Source organism: Bubalus kerabau, chromosome 20, assembly GCF_029407905.1.
Source record: "Bubalus kerabau isolate K-KA32 ecotype Philippines breed swamp buffalo chromosome 20, PCC_UOA_SB_1v2, whole genome shotgun sequence".
Taxonomy (NCBI): Eukaryota; Metazoa; Chordata; class Mammalia; order Artiodactyla; family Bovidae; genus Bubalus; species Bubalus kerabau.
Window position 1 is genome coordinate 27,837,328 of NC_073643.1, and position 18,341 is coordinate 27,855,668.

At 38.4% G+C, this 18,341-nt stretch overlaps 1 protein-coding gene across 1 annotated transcript in view; it reads right to left on the reverse strand.

Moving 5' to 3' along the window:
* Positions 1–18,341, reverse strand: part of CHL1 (cell adhesion molecule L1 like) — a 224,720-nt gene that overhangs the window by 169,977 nt on the left and 36,402 nt on the right. The window contains exon 2 of the mRNA XM_055557736.1: positions 11,861–11,934. The gene's annotated coding sequence lies outside the window, so the exon portion shown is untranslated. The remainder of the gene's footprint in view (positions 1–11,860; positions 11,935–18,341) is intronic.

Genomic DNA, 18,341 nt, shown 5'->3' on the forward strand with positions numbered 1-18,341 from the left:
CATCCTTTTCCCAGAAAATAACTGCTTTTGGGGACTATAATTACAGTAGGAAGCCAGTGAGAAGGGTAAGAATGAAAGGATCTATCTACAAATAGCATTCTGAAAGAAAACACAAATTCAAGTACAATTTCATAGGACAGAAATGGGCTCTACCAGGCAGAACAGCCAGAGACAGGGGGAGGAGAATGCTGGTGCAAAAGTATAAGGAAGGGTAGAAACAATGGAAAATATGAGTCTAGCTTCTTTCTATGACTTTCAAGGCCATGCACAGTCTGGAGCCCACAACCCTCTCAAGACTCTCTCCTCCCAGCTCCTTGTTTTCCAGCTGCAACAATCATTTTTAAGACCCTAGGAAAAAAAATCTAACTCTTTCTCTGCTCAGACTTAAGAGCTATACTTCTCCCAAGCCTGAAGGTTTAATCCAGCTCTACCTCCTCAGAGAGGCCTCTTCTCTACTGGGGAGGGATCTTCAGAAGTTACCATAGCAGGTTGGTTTCCCTGGAAAGCTCACTCTGGTCTATGAATGAGCTATCTGAGATCAATGCATGGGGAAGAGACAGGAAGGAAGCTGAAACATCCAAAGGGAAAAGCTGAGCTGGGATACAGCTTAAAGGGAATTCTCTGACTACCCTAAAGGAGTTCTGAAGTGGGCATGATCCCTGCTGCTGCTAAGTCGCTTCAGTCGTGTCCGACTCTGTGCGACCCCATAGACGGCAGCCCACCAGGCTCCCCCATCCCTGGGATTCTCCAGGCAAGAACACTGGAGTGGGTTGCCATTTCCTTCTCCAATGCATGAAAGGGAAAAGTGAAAGTGAAGTCGCTCAGTTGTGTCCGACTGTTCACGACCCCATGGTCTGCAGCCTACCAGGCTCCTCCGTCCATGGGATTTTCCAGGCAAGAGTACTGGAGTGGGGTGCCATTGCCTTATCCAGGGCATGATTCTTAGAGCTGTCCTAATTTGCACAAGCGTGCTGGGTCTTCATCCCTCTACATCAGATAGTCGATGTCCCCCTGGAAAGGAGACATGACCTTGCACAAAGGGGTACTCTCTTCATCTGAGGCAACTCTGACCCTGAGTACTGATTGTTGGAAGCACCCCAAACAACAGAAGGTACAGAACTGGAAACAAGTGAAAGTCACCCATTTGTGTCCGACTCTTTGTGACCCCACGGACAATACAGTCCAGAATAACAGACTCCAGGCCAGAATACTGGAGTGGGTAGCTTTTCCCTTCTCCAGGGGATTTTCCCAACCCAGGGATCGAACCAAGGTCTCCCACACTGCAGGCGGATTCTTTTCCAGCTGAGCCACAAGGGAAGCCCAAGAACACTGGAGTGGCTAGCCTATCCCTTCTCCAGGGGATCTTCCCAACCTAGGAATCAAACCAGGGTCTCCTGTATTGCAGGCAGATTCTTTACCAACTGAACTATCAGGGAAGCCCAACAGGAAGCTGGTTCTCAAAGGCTGATCTGGGTAGATTACAAAATCTACCACCATAACTTTATCTCACTGTTCCTCGACTTCCTCATTTGTAAAATGAAGATGACACTAACAATCTCAAAAGATGTCCAACATCTTCCATGATGACTAAGCTCAATGTTAAGTTCTCAGTAAGTGCTGAATATGCATCTTTACCAGCTCTATTCAGGGAAAAAATGTGGATGCACTTTTGATTAGAGAGCATTTTTTCAAAATTCCCTCCTTTCTCCCTTTATCCATTGACTCAACCAATATTACCCGAGTGTCTACTAGGTATTAGGGATTTTTCAATACCTGAGGAAAGAGGGTTGAATGTTCTTGTCCAAAAGGAATTTACTTTTTAGTAACACGTGCATGCTAAGTTGCTTCAGTTGTGTCCAACTCTTTGAGACCCCATGGACTATAGCCTGCCTGGCTCCTGTCCATGGGATTTCCCAGGCAAAAATACTGGAGTGGGTTGCCATTTCCTCCTCCAGGGGATCTTCCCCACCCAGGATTGACTTTGCTCTCCTTCATTGGCAGGTGGGTCTTTACCACTAGCACCACCTGGTAAGATTTTTGGTAACAGGAAGAAGGAAAATAACCATGTAAATAAAAAGGTAATAGAACACTGTTAATAGTAATAAGAAATCTCAGATATGCAGATGATACTACTCTAATGGCAGAAAGCAAAGAGGAACTAAAGAGCCTCTTGATGAAGGTGGAAGAGGAGTACAAATGGCTTAAAGCTCAACATTAAAAAAAAAAGATCACGGCATCTGGTCCCATCACTTCATAACAAATAAAAGGGGAAAAAGTGGAAGCAGTGACAGATTTTTCTCTTCTTGGGCTCCAAAAATCACTGCAGACAGTGACTGCAGCCATGAAAATAGAAGATGCTTGCTTCTTGGAAGGAAAGCTATGACAAACCTAGACAGCATATGAAAAAGCAGAGACATCATTTAGCTAGCAAAAGTCTGTATAGTCAAAGCTATGGTCTTTCCAGTAGTCGTGTATGGCTATGAAAGTTGGACCATACAGAAGGCTGAGCACCGAAAAATTGATGCTTTTGAACTGTCGTGCTGGAGAAGACTCTTGAGAGTCCCTTGGACAGCAAGGAGATCAAACCAGTCAATCCTAAAGGAAATCAAGTGTGAATATTCATTTGAAGGACTGATGCTGAAGCTGGAACTCCAGTACTTTGGCAACCTGATGCAAACAGAGGAAAAGACCCTGATGTGGAAAAGACTGAAGGCAAAAGGAGAAGAGGGCAGCAGAGGATGAGATGGTTAGATAGTATCACCAACTCAATGGCCATGATCTTGGACAAGCTCCAGGAGTAAGTGAGGTACAGAAAGGCCTGCCGTGTGAACATGGGGTCACAATAGTCAGACACAACCAAGTGACTGAACGACAACAAAAGAGTAATAAACGTTAACTGAAGGATGACAAAACATGTTTAAGAAATTGTATTATTGGACTCATTAATGAGTCACATAATCCCAAATCAAACTAACTTAATTAAGGGAATTTATCAGCCTACAAACAAAAACATATAAAAAGCAGAGGGACAAGCAGCACCAGGAGCCTCTGAATTCTGAAACCCAAACACCATTAAGCCATCTTGCTTACACATACTTTTGTCTTGCTTGTTTGCAGGATTATTCTCTGATACTAGCTCTATTATTCCAGCTTGAGTACAATAAATCCCTAGTGAAGGATGCTGAATATCATCAAATTGGCACTACCTATCCCATCGTACTCCGAGAGTTGGTGATGGACAGGGAGGCCTGGCGTGCTGCGATTCATGGGGTCGCAAAGAGTCGGACACGACTGAGCGACTGATCTGATCTGATCTGATCTGATCCCATTGTATAAGACCATGGTGCTAAGGGAGGATGACTGGGTCATAATTCAATATGTACACAGTCTTGTAGTCAAAGCAATAAAAGTAATGTTGTTAATAATTATCAAGGCTTTGCCATGTATAAAATACAATGCATTTATATAATTGTATCTAATAAAAAATAAATTCTGTAAGTACTATTATCTCCTTTTACTAAAGAAAAAAAACTAAGGCTCAAAGAGATTAAGTTAACTTACAAAAGCATGCATTATTAGTAAGTACTGAAGGTCAAATTCAAACTCACTTCAATCAAATCTCCTAAGCACATGCTCATAACCACTAGATAATTAGGCCGTGCTAATGTTGGTTACTATATAGTTATATCATAATAAATGTAATTATTTCACTACCTTAATTAATCCATGCTGATCAGTCTTCCATCCAACATGAAGGCGTGATAATTGGACATTCACAAATGAAAAGCATAACCATACCAAGGCCAATAAAACGGGAAATAGCACAAGAAAAAAAATAGCAGAAGAAATCAACATGAAATATCATTTAATACTATAATCATTGAGGCCAATCAGACAATGATTGGCCAATTTAACCATATCTAATTCATGTTGGGGTTTGCATGCTTCTATTAAGTTGGGAGGAGTCTTTATTACATTGGAAAATCAGGGAGGAACTGTAAAATGTACACTAGTCTAGAAGTTAGGAGATATAAGATCTAATTCTTATTCAGTAAATATGCATTTGACTTTTTTTAAAGATTTTTTTGATGTGGACCATGCTAAAGTCTTTATTTAATTTGTTACAACACTGCTTCTGTTTTCTGTTTTGTTTTTGTTTTTTTGACTCTGAGGCATGTGGGATCTTAGCTCTTTGACCAGGAATGGAACTCACACCCCCTGTATTGGAAGGAGAATTCTTAACTACTGGACTGCCAGGAAAGTTCCTGCATTTGACTTTGAATGAGTCAACATCCCAGTTTTTTAACCCAGAATTTAGGGACAATAGTCCCTGGCCTATTTACTATGTTTAGTATGTATCCCTTAAAGGTTAAGAGGAAATATACATAAGCATTTAGCGTATTTATCACCCAAAACATCTGAGTGAGTTTTTAAAATACCAAGTAGGAAAAAACTTATGCGTTTTCTTATACCTGTAGCACTAGAAAAAAGGTTAAATGTTTGATATAATAAAGTTGAAAGTAAACTTTTTAAAGCTAAAACAAAAGTAATTTAAGTGAAACATAAACAGAATGAAGATGCTCCAATCAAACCAAATATTTCTGTATTAATACTTAAATACAAAGATATAAAATAAGTCATCCTCTAGATTTAGAAATGTTGTAGAATTTTGCTTAGACCAAAAGAATCTTATACGTATTCCTATGCATTTTATAAGAAATAAGAAAACAGTATTCTGGAGGTATTTCTAGATGTTACGGTGGTCGAAAATTTTGGCCTGAAGCCTCATTTTTTTATCATTTTATTTTACAGTCCTAGAATTTCCATTTCCAACTCAGCTTGATATTTTTAGTTGAAGAACTAAATTCATTTTAAACAGGACTGTAAAAATGTGACAATTACAAAGGGAATGATTTGAGAAACCAACTGTAATGGGAAATTAAATGTCCCACCAAAATACTTTAAAGGCTTTTTAGCAGAAGAAATATGTGCTATAAAATTTAATCTAAGATAATAGAAACTCCTAAAATGTGACTTAGAGACATAAGTTGCTAAAAGGTGAAACTGTGCTTCTTTTCAAAATTTACTTCCCCAAAACAACACTTTCCCCAACCTGTCAGCATACAAACTTCTCATATCTGGCATGAAATTTCCAGCTTTAGATTTGCCCAAAAAGTCATGGAAAGTTGGAGCAAGAAGGAAGCTTGCAATCTTAATCCAACACTCCCATTTTATAGAAGTATGAAGTTGAAACTCAAAGTAATGAAATAATATGCCTAAAATCAAACTACAAATCAATGCTAGAACCCAAGATGAAGATGGTGGTGACGATGATGACGACAGCAAGCGCCCTCTGAGACAGTTCTGTAACGTAAAGATTATGATCAGAGGCCTGAGGTTCAGAGAGGCTGGCTAATTAGCCAAACCGATGCTCTTCATCAGTTTACTATCTACTGCACCACTCTCTGCCTGTGCATGTGTACCAAGTCGCTTCAGTCATGTTCAACTCTCTGCAACCCCATGGACTACAGCCCACCAGCCTCGTCCTCCATGGAATTCTACAGGCAGGAATACTGGAGGTTATCTGCCTTGTACCTGGACTCATTTCCCACCACCACTCCCCTTCCAAGAAAAATAAATCCATTGTGATAAAATTCTCTAATCAAATGGATCCTTCTTATTTCCCTCTTGCCCAGTTTATTTCCTATCTCTGATTAGGCCTCAGTTTCTCAGAGAGGTTTTCTCTGACCTCCCATAAGTCAAATCCTCATTTAACTCTTCTAACTAGCATTTATCAGAGGGGCAATTTCATAGTTGTTTGCATGATAATCAAATGAATATGTGTCTACCATAATAGAGATAAGATTTATGAGGGTAAAAACTGCCTGTTTGTTTTCTGGTGTATCTTCAGCCAAGTGTCTCCTAATAGCTAAACAAAAATAACTGTTGAATGAATTAATTTTTTAAAAAATGTTTGCTCCCTACAAATGAATGAAGAATACTATATTAGACAAATGTAAACTGATTTATAAGATTCATTTTCTTTTACAGTCATCTTACACATGGCACAAGTTTAAAATATTATAAAATATGTAAAATATGATGACAGGAGAGTATGATGTATAGAGATATCGTACACAGTTAAGGAACTTCCTATATTCACAATGTGGAATGAAATACCAAAATCACATAAGGGTTGATTGACTGGTTAACAAGAAATTAACAATTAGCATGGACTGAAATCTTTGACCAAACCCAAGGTCAGTACACAATAGTCACTCAAATATAAAATATAACATACCTGCTGTTTGTAGTTGTGAAGAAAACACTAAAATAGGCATGGAAGGATCACAAATATAAGAAAGCACTTCCTAGAGTCTGTCTGCAAGAAAGTTACTCAAGACAACGGTGCCAGCTACTCACTATCTCAAAAGCAGACCTCAATCATACTATTAAAGATATTCATTTTCACTTTTCTAACAGTGAATGCTGCCCTGAAGAAAAGGAGATTATACTGTTCAGGGTTCTTAGAGAGCTTCAATGCATTTCTCCTTTTCACTCCTTTTCTTGCTGTTTTTTGGGCAGGGAATGTTGTGGTTTCTATGCAGGCTCCAATCTTTGATCTCTGTGCATAAGGCTTCCTTCCACAGCAGGATCATTATGACGGGCTATATTAGCCTGTGATAAGAGGCTTTGATTTACTTCCTAATTCCCTGCTTCATCACCAGGCTCTCAGAAGTGCCTGCTCCATAGCCCTCCCCAGTTCAGATAGTGATAGCAATGATGTATTTCATTGGTTTGCTTCCTCTCCAAGGCCTGAAATATTTTCACACATCTGCAGTTCAATATAATCTGCTGTTTAGGGGAGATGCCTATGATTTGTGTCAATGTTATACATGGTATTTTCCCCCAACATGGATCGCCTTAGGGCAAAAATGGCATTTTGTTGAGAACACAATTTTCTCTATTCATTGGATTTTACTCTGAATCATTTGTTTGCTTGTTCTACTTATGTCCACGGACATTTTATTCATGCAGTATGTTGTGCTAAAAGCCTTTTTAAATGACAATAGAAGATCCACAATGTCTATTTATTAATTTAAAAGATTACCCATGTTTTGGTGGGTTTCAGTGTCTCTTTGTCTTTAATATTTTTATGGACATTTTGCTTTGGTCTTTTCTCTGAAAAGCAATAGAAACTTTTTTCCCCACTGAAAAGAGACTCTGTCTTCTGAAAGTGCAAAGACAGAAAAAATAAGTAAATGATTAGAAAATGGCTAAGAAGACTAAACCCAACCCTGTTAAAATCTTACAAGCCAGTGGACTGGCAGTAACAACAAAACCTGCAAAATGATCACAAATCTTGGCCTTAAAAGAAAATTCTTCACATGATGCTCATTCTACAATTTTTTTTTAATTTTGAGATGCCATTTCTCTAGTGACTTAGAATCTACCTGTAGCAACAACATATTTGTATATCTCAGTTTCCCTTTGGAGCCCTCACTGAGTTTTCATGCTTTAGAGATCACATTTATTTGTGTGTGTGATTTGAGTAAAAGCAACTTCAGTAAGACTCCCATTGAAACAAACATATTTTTGGCACCTCGATACCAAAATTATGTATGCAAACTGGAGACGATCCAAAAAACAGCCACAAGAATGATAAAGGGAATGGAGTGCTTGGCTAAGGAAGAAATGCAGGGCTTCTGAATGTCTCAAGAGTACCTAAACAACAATAAAGGAACAAAACAGCCCATAAATATTGAAAAGGCATAAACATCAAATACGGATAGGAATGATTAATTCTGGGACAAGAGCATAGAGCTAGTTTTGGTGTTTTTATATCATGGGAAGGAAAAAAGAAAAAGGATACTGCTTAGTATCATCCTTTTAAAATATGCAACGCTCATTCCTCATGCGAAATATTTTAGCATCCAATGGAATCTTACCATCTCAGAATGCCTCCATTTTAAAAGATATTGAAAAATTAGCCCTTTATTCAAAATAGAGCAACTTCTTTCTCAGGATATCAGTTTTACTCAGTTTCAACTTCAAATCTTTTGAGGAGAGACTTTCATTTTGGGTAAGACTCATTCAACAATTCTTCACACTTTTATTTCAGAATGGTCCTGAAGTGAATTAGACATAGGCAATGCCAACAAGCCCCATGTCTCTTAGCCAGTTGGGGATGTTAGAGAAAGGAGAGTTAAGGGGACATGAGAATTCATCAGAAATCAAGTTTTAGTGAGACTAGAAACTACCAGCATGATTGCCTACATTAGAGGATGCAGAAAAGCAATCTCAGAATTTAAATTTAGCTCAGAAGGTGTCCAAGGAGTGAACTATCAGGAGAATCTTTTCCTCCTGCTGTTCTTCCTTTCCTTTTTCCCCATGCCCCATCTTTATAAAGCATCTAGTGTGTGCTACGTTCTATGCTCAGTGGTAACAAAGCAAATATATATCTGAACTGTACTCTGCCCTCAAAGACCTATTACTGAGACAAATATGTACACAAATTATTGAAACTGAGTGTAAGGCCTAAAACAGACTTAGAATAAGACAGATGCAGAATCAGCCAAACAAGTTGCATCTGTGCAGTGTATTCACCAGAGATCTCCAGAGAAACAGAACCAGTAGCATATATACAGTAATAGAGAGGTACTATTGGAATTATCTCACAAGATTAAGGAGAATGAGAAATCCCATGACCTGTTCTCTGCAAACTGAAGAACCAGCAATGCTGGTGGAATAATTCAGTATGATTTCAAAGGCCCCTGCTTCCCTGGTGGCTCAGAAGGTAAAGCATCTGCCTGCAATGTAGGAGACCCGGGTTCGATCCCTGGGTCAGGAAGATCCCCTGGAGAAGGAGATGGGAATCCACTCCAGTACTCTTGCCTGGAAAATTCCATGGATGGAGGAGCCTGAGGGGCTACAGTCCATGCGGTCACAAAGAGTCGGACACAATTGAGCGACTTCACTATTTTTCTTTTCAAAGGCCCAAGAACCAAGAATGCTGATGCCCGAGGGCAGAAGATGGGTGTCTTAGCTCGAACAGAGAACAAGTCCACCCTCCTCTGTCTTTGCTTCATTCACGCCCTCAGTGAACTGGACAATACCCACGCAAGTTGGGGAGGGCAGTCTTCTTTATTCAGTCTACTAACACAAACGCTAATCTCCTCTGGAGATACCCTCACAGACAAACCTAAAAATAATGTTTCATCAGCTCTCTGGGAATCCCTTAGCCTGGTCAAACTTACATTTAAAATTAACCACCACATGGAGTATATGCATCACACTGCACTGAGAATATTTCAGAAAGGAAAGATATAACTTGTCCTCCCCAGAGTACGGGAGTCAAGCCCTGACATAACTGAGCATGTGAAATGCTGAGAGTAGACATGGATTTCACTGGAACATAATCTATACCTTCATGACAGCCTCACAGACCAGCAAGGGAGGTTGGCTATAATCTTCTCTTAGGTAGTAACAGCATGATACTAAGATGCAAAGGAATATACTACTCTGTCTTACCTCCTCTCAGGACATGCAGCCTAGAGTCTGATTGAAAAAAAAAAAATTCACTCAAATCCATAAATCAGTAGGAGGAGCCGTGTGTAGAGATAAGCACCAGCAACCAGTCTCAGCACATGACCCAATGTGACACATCATGTTATCAGAGTCCATATTTTACTGTGACCTTCCACAAAAATACAGACTCTATCATTCAACTACTTAATCCTTCTGTTAAGACATAAAGATAGCATCATCTCTGGATAAATTATACATAGGATTGGCAACGATTGAAACATATAAATAAAACTATGTTAATGGGCTATGCACAAACTCAAGCTCAATTTTTTTTTTTTACACTTAAAACATGTGGACTGTGCTGTGAACAAGTTCAGACACATTTTAGTGTTGAATAATATAATGGCAAGATTAGTATTCATATATTATAGTCTATCAGTGTCTTGGGGATTATTTCACCCCATATTTTTAATTCTTGGGAGATTGTGAGGGGCTCTCTAAATCAAAGATTCTCAAAAGAAAATTAACACTAAAGTATGTTTGCATATGTTTGTACATGTCTGTGTCTGTGTGTGTACCCTTGGGGACTATGATTCCCTAAGCACTTCCTGGAAGCTGCATAGTTAAATTTCTCAAGCACTAAAACGGATGGACAGCAAGGGAACTTATTTTGTAGAATTAAATGATGATTTGATTGATCATCAAGAGGAACACAAGAAAACAAACATAACAATAAAATGAAGTTAAGAATGTATCTCATGAGTGAGCAGTTGTTTCGTAAGTTGCCATCCTTTTCCATGATGTCAAAAGACACAATTATTAATAAATCATCATGACACAACCACAGTTAAGGTTCCTCATGGCAGCATGCTAACATATTTTTTTTTAATTTAATACACTAGACATTGTATTTCCTCCTTTAATTTCTGAAAAGATTTACCTAGGTTTCTTAGGATCTAGAAATTCATTAGGATAAAATCATAAATGTGTTTTAACATAATAAATGTACTCCTAATAACCATTCATCATCAAAGGATTTGATTATTCATCAGATTTCAAGAAGAGTTTTCTCTAGGAATATATCTCAAATACTTTTTAATCTTCTAATAAACCAGTAGTTCACTGGAGTTAGAAAGACTGCACAGAGTTCCAAAGATCTACTACAGTAGAGGGGTAAAATCACTCACCTGAATGAGACAGAGGGCACAGGCTATTCAAAACACACACACAGTTTCCTCATAGATCTCTTCTTGGAATAGCCCTACATTCATTTAGAAGGCCCCTCCTGGTTACCAGGAAGTAAGTAAGGAGCAATGACTCAAAAACTCAAGGAGTCCCTCTCTTTCCACACTGTCTTCCTTATAGTTACTAAGGTCCCCATATACAATCAGTATGTAGAAAGATTTTGCATGCACCCAAAAATAATTCTACAGGAGTGCATATTTTCTTGGTTACAAAATGTGCTCTTGAAAAAGTAAAAAGAGTAGTATTCTTTATTGAAAAAAATACTTTTTTTTCCTCATACAACAAACTAGTGAATACAACAACAATAAAAAAGGAGCAGATTCACAGATACAGAGAACAAACTAGTGGTTACCAGTGGGGAGAAAATAGGGGCAGAGGCAATAAGGGAACACAGGATTAAGATGAACAAATTATTAGGTATAAAATAAGCTAAAAGGATATATTATAAAACATGGGGAATATAGTAAGTACTTCATAATAACTATAAATGTAGTATAACCTGTATAACCTTTAAAAAGTGGGAATCACCATAATTACAATAATATATTATATTATTATATAATATATTATTTATATAATACTATATATCAACTATAAACTATACTTCAATAAAAATGCTATTTTTTTCTCAAATCACTTTGTCTTAAAAACTTATAATGATAGTAAGGGTTAAAATTAACTGAATAATATATGGACTCAACACAGTGCTAATACGCATTACCAAAATAATCTGATTTAACCCACACCTACAGGAAATTACAACTATTATTCTAATTTTATGAACCAGGATATAGAAGTTTAAAAGAGGTAAGTAACTTCCCCATAACCAGATCTATGTGTATCTGGCCCTTAAAAGGAGACTTTTTCTTACTCTTCCAAACCCTTTGAAATTTGTTACAATTCAGCCTGGTATTGCACAAAGAGTTTGAACAAGCTCCAAAGGAGGACTCAGGTCAGATTCCACACTGATCCGAATCCAAGGGACAGTTACTAAAGCTGAAAGCCCTTCAGATCATGAAGGGGTAAGCTCTGTGTGACCGATGCTTTGAAAATGCATAAGGCACCTGATTAAAGACAATATTCTTACCAGTAAATTAAGTTCCCTTCAGTTCCACTATGATGTCTGTGGTATTAACACAGGGTCATTGTAGTTTACAGCACCTAGAGATAGATTAGAAAGTTGTAATTTTAGAGATAATCCTCATCTAAGAAACCATTTTTAAGTACTTTTTTACCTTTTCCATTTTAAGAAGGTGATTTATTTTTTCTTCCTCACTAACCCTTGAAAAAATTCCCAGATACCTAAACAACAGCATTGCTCTGTTGCTGAGGATAAAATACAGCCTCCAGATTTCTATCTATGAATAAATGAAACAGAGATGGAAAAAACAGCCACCAAATTACTCTTCTTATTGATAGAATTATTGATGGTGTCTTCTTTCGCAAACTCAAGTATTTTGCAACAGACCACAATTTGCGCGAATTTCTTCTTGGCAGTCCTCCATGGACTGTTTTTCACAATAGCCACTTGCTTTTGTCTGAGGCTGTGACCCATCTATCAATATAAAACTGTACAGACTGAAACGATGAGAGCTCTATCAGGAAGCACTCTCCGAGATCAGAACTCTATGAATTAGAGTTAACATAAACCTTCCGTTGAAGAAGCCATCTCTCACCCAGGTGTGTTCCCAGCAAGCCTCCCATCTTTTAAAAAACCAACATGGATTGGAAGAATCAATGTAGTGAAAATGAATATACTACCCAAAGCAATCTATAGATTCAATGCAATCCCTATCAAGCTACCAACAGCATTCTTCACAGAGCTAGAACAAATAATTTCACAATTTGTATGGAAAAACAAAAAACCTCGAATAGCCAAAGCGATCTTGAGAAAGAAGAATGGAACTGGAGGAATCAACCTACCTGACTTCAGGCTCTACTACAAAGCCACAGTTATCAAGACAGTATGGTACTGGCACAAAGACAGAAATATAGATCAATGGAACAAAATAGAAAGCCCAGAGATAAATCCACGCACATATGGACACCTTATCTTCGACAAAGGAGGCAAGAATATACAATGGATTAAAGACAATCTCTTTAACAAGTGGTGCTGGGAACTCTGGTCAACCACTTGTAAAAGAATGAAACTAGAACACTTTCTAACACCATACACGAAAATAAACTCAAAATGGATTAAAGATCTAAACGTAAGACCAGAAACTATAAAACTCCTAGAGGAGAACATAGGCAAAACACTCTCTGACATACATCACAGCAGGATCCTCTATGACCCACCTCCCAGAATATTGGAAATAAAAGCAAAAATAAACAAATGGGACCTAATTAACCTTAAAAGCTTCTGCACATCAAAGGAAACTATTAGCAAGGTGAAAAGACAGCCTTCAGAATGGGAGAAGATAATAGCAAATGAAGCAACTGACAAACAACTAATCTCGAGAATATACAAGCAACTCCTACAGCTCAACTCCAGAAAAATAAATGACCCAATCAAAAAATGGGCCAAAGAACTAAATAGACATTTCTCCAAAGAAGACATACAGATGGCTAACAAACACATGAAAAGATGCTCAACATCACTCATTATCAGAGAAATGCAAATCAAAACCACTATGAGGTACCATTTCACACCAGTCAGAATGGCTGCAATCCAAAAGTCTACAAGTAATAAATGCTGGAGAGGGTGTGGAGAAAAGGGAACCCTCTTACACTGTTGGTGGGAATGCAAACTAGTACAGCCACTATGGAGAACAGTGTGGAGATTCCTTAAAAAACTGGAAATAGACCTGCCTTATGATCCAGCAATCCCACTGCTGGGCATACACACTGAGAAAACCAGAAGGGAAAGAGACACGAGTACCCCAATGTTCATCGCAGCACTGTTTATAATAGCCAGGACATGGAAGCAACCTAGATGTCCATCAGCAGATGAATGGATAAGAAAGCTGTGGTACATATACACAATGGAGTATTATTCAGCCATTAAAAAGAATACATTTGAATCAGTTCTAATGAGGTGGATGAAACTGGAGCCTATTATACAGAGTGAAGTAAGCCAGAAAGAAAAACACCAATACAGTATACTAACGCATATATATGGAATTTAGAAAGATGGTAACAATAACCCTGTGTACGAGACAGCAAAAGAGACACTGATGTATAGAACAGTCTTATGGACTCTGTGGGAGAGGGAGAGGGTGGGAAGATTTGGGAGAATGGCATTGAAACATGTAAAATATCATGTATGAAATGAGCTGCCGCCAGGTTCGATGCACGATACTGGATGCTTGGGGCTGGTACACTGGGACGACCCAGAGGGATGGAATGGGGAGGGAGGAGGGAGGAGGGTTCAGGATGGGGAACACATGTATACCTGTGGCGGATTCATTTTGATATTTGGCAAATCTAATACAGTTATGTAAAGTTTAAAAATAAAATAAAATTTAAAAAAAAAAAAAACAAAAAAAAAACAAAACAAACAAAAAAAAAAACCAACATGTGAAATGAAGGAGCTGTTTCAACCAGTACACACGCTCTTTTTATTGTTAACTCCCGAATGATTTGTGGATTGACTCCTAACCTCTAAAAGATTATTTATAAGCTTTTTCCAAATGCCTTCCCAAGAGTACATCTTTGAAAAACTAAGATTTTACCGCTGAACATAAGGACGGTCAAAATGAGTCAAAGATTTTTGTCATACCAATTGTCTTAACTTAATGAGCATCATTCTAAAGAGCTAAATTCCATTTAGTAATTTTAACTCATTCCAGTGGAAACTACTAATTAAAGAGTTTATAAAATTACAATATGTTTTGCCCTTAGAAGAAAGATGGCTAAGATATCCAAGCAATACACTTCGTTTCTGTGCATTATTTGATGATCTTTTTGGCCTTATTCCAAAAGCTGTTGCCAACATGCTATAAGCAGATTGCAATGCCTCCGGAAAAAACTGACACCAATACACTGAAAAGAAAAATTCCAGCCTGGCAAGAATGAGAATAGTCCTCACTGCTTTCCAACTGACCAAGTGACACACTGCACAGACTGTGCCTGTATACTTTTGTTTAGTGGCCTCATTTTAGTTCCTTTCAGCTGATTTCTTACACTGTTACTGTTATAATTTTCATTATAACGGAAAGAACTATTTATGTATGGCTCACAAAGCCCAAAACAACATTTAACATGGCCCCTACCCAGTGGGTTCATGGTACACATAGCTTGAGTATAACTGTATTTATAGAGATCTGCAGGCTAATAGAAACTTTTCCCCTAAATACAGGAATATAAAAACAGGCCATCATTTGTTGCATCCAGTGTGCTCTGTGTTTCCATAGTTACCTAGTCGGGAAAAGAAAAAATGAAATGTTTTCACGTGTGGATTCCAAATGAGATTTGCTGATTGCCCTACCTCATTTGGCACCCCACTCCAGTACTCTTGCCTGGAAAATCCCATGGACGGAGGAGCCTGGTAGGCTGCAGTCCATGGGGTCGCTAAGAATCGGACACGACTGAACGACTTCACTTTCACTTTTCACTTTCATGCACTGGGGAAGGAAATGGCAACCCACTCCAGTGTTCTTGCCTGGAGAATCCCAGGGACGGGGGAGCCTGGTGGGCTGCCGTCTATGGGGTCGCACAGAGTCGGACATGACTGAAGTGACTTAGCAGCAGCAGCAGCAGCAGCTACCTCATTTACTGAGACTAAAGTTAAATGATATCCTTTATACATGCCAATGATAAATTGGATATATTCTACAGCCAGATTCCCACATTAAGTCTGTTTAAGACATCTCTTCAAAATCCACCCATCTCATACAGCTCCTGTAGGTAGCTCTTCCCAATGGGACTCACCTTTTTACCTCCATGAGTCACACCCAAGACAATAGGGATCAGTGACCATGCTGAAGTTATCCACACTTTCACTTAGCAATTTCAAAAGAGTGTCTTGGCATTAGGCATGAAGACTGCAGCTACTGATCAAACTGATTTGTATGCTCACAGCAGCAGCATATGCCTGCTGAGCTCTCATCTGCTTCATTCAACTTTGGTTGAGAAGGCACTCACATTAATCATGGATTTAAGTTCTGTGCTGCTAATCCAATCACTGTGTGTGAGTGTGTGTGTGTGTGTCTGTTTGGTATTGGTATATATAAAGGGTTATTTCTGTGTTATTAGGTCTCCTTTCATTCCTTCATGTTGTGGGTGTATGATCTCCAAAAAGGCATATGAGGACAATTCTTCAGAATGCAACAATATTAGAACATATATATGCATATATATACATATTCATATTAAATACATATATTAAGGCATATATGCTGATAATAAAATATGAGCATATATGCTATTTTTATCTCATTGTATCTAATTCTTTTAAATTTGTCTGATTTTTTGTTTCCTTATGGTAAATATTAGCACACCATGAATCTGTACAAATCTGGGATATACATAGGTGGGAGGTACAGGCTTAAATATTATTTTATAAGGGTATGCACATACATGGGCTTCCTAGGTGGTTCAGTGGGAAAGAATCAGCCTGCCAATATAGGAGATACAGGAGACACGGGTTCAATCCCTGGATCAGGAAGATCCCCTGGCAGAGGAAAATGGCAATCCATTCCAGTACTCTTGGCTGGGAAATGCCAGGGAAAGAGGAACCAGGTGGGTTACGGTCCCTGGAGTCACAAAGAGCTGGACATGACTGAGTGACTGAGCATGCACATATGCACATACACACACATACTACACTATGCAGTCTAAGATGTCTTTCTCATCCTACTTTTATTATATTTAGCAGGATATATAATCTTTTGAATTTGTTTGTTTAAAGCCTTTACCATTCCTCCTATCACCAGTGATACAGATACTCATATCTTCTTTTCCACACTTGGAGGTAAGTTGGTTATTTTTCAAAATCCCTGTTTTTCTACTTATGAGATATGAATAACCACACCTACCAAATGTCATGGGAGGAATTAGGAAGACTGAAAGGGAATCTGAAGAATTTAGAAGCATATTAAAACAATACAGGCATTCGAGCCCTTCTTGGTGGTTTGCTTTTACTCAAAAAAAAAAAAAAAAAAAAGGATGACAAAGAAGCTATAGTGCAGGCAAATCAAACTAGTTAAACTCTACTCACTTGTGGAAAAAATAACACAGCACACCGGAAGCAGAAACAGAACTTTCTCAAAGTAAGAGGCACTTAAAAAAATGGACCAGGGTCCACCTGGTGAAGAGCAAACCCATGGCAAGTGTAAAACAGGAGCTCTGAATCAGCTGAACTCAGGTTTACATGCCTTCCTGATATGAACACTTTGCTGCCCTGAGGTTATTTAGATTATGAAAATAGTATTTTTCACACAATATGGCCTTTGCAAGCAAACCTATGACTTCATAGTTACGCAGCAAAAGAGTGATTTCTTCCAATGCTGGAGGAAAAAAATTACTTAATAATATGCAATGCTTCTACATAACACCATCCTAGGTTATTTTTAAGGTGAATTCTCCATACCCACTGAATTTACAACAAATCATATGTAAATTTCAAGCTGCATTTTAGATAAAATGAACGAGATCAATGGCTATCCTAAATATTTCTGATAGCTTCTACTCTATATTTAATACAGTGAATCTTGAGTTCCAAAATGTCAAATATTGATTGTTGCTGTAATCCCAGTACCACTGACTGGCAATGTAATGAAGCTTAAAAAAAAATTTTGGAAGAATTAGTGATTGAATGTATAAAAGTTACATGTATCAAAAATTAGTGTTATTTCAGTTCTTTAACCCCACAGTCCTAGGTATGAATGTCACTCTGATAGAACAGGAAGCACATTAACCAGTGTATCTGACAAAAGGGACACAGGAGCAGAAGGAAAAAGAGCCCGAGGAGCTAAAAGTAAAGTCACCATGAAAAAAAAAAAAAAAGGTGAGTGTGCACTTACTGTGTGATCTTAGGCTAGTCACAGAAACTTTCAGAACTCCAATTGTCCTGTTGGTAAATAAGGGATAAAGGTATCTACCTTGCAGTACAGTGTTGAGGGATAGGACTGACATGGACAAAACACTGAGCTCAGGGATGGGACCTGGAAAACGTTCAGTGACCAGAGGGGCAGCTTAGATCTCCATCATCACCAGGAGAGAGGCAAAGGAATCGGGAAGGACACCTGATCAGTGTCCCCAACTCAAACTCAGTCAACAGGTGGAAACCACGTGTTATCTTAAAAGGCAGCAGAGGAACCTTGACAACTGTTGTATAAGCCACCTGTGTGGGCAGGTAGATACATTATTCTCATGAGACAGAAGAGGATTTCTGTACAATGTGTGTGTGTGTGTGTGTGTGTGTGTGTTTTCACAAGTTTGTGAGTTCCTTAAGGCCAAGAAAAACACTTGTTTTATTAATTTTTGCTTCCCTAATACTCAAGTGCGGTGGCTGTCAAATTATCAAAAACTGGTTGCTTATTAAATATACACTGAATGAAAACGCATATTCTATGTATGCATGTATGTGGGGGGCGCAGTATATGCATTTGGAACTGTCATTGATG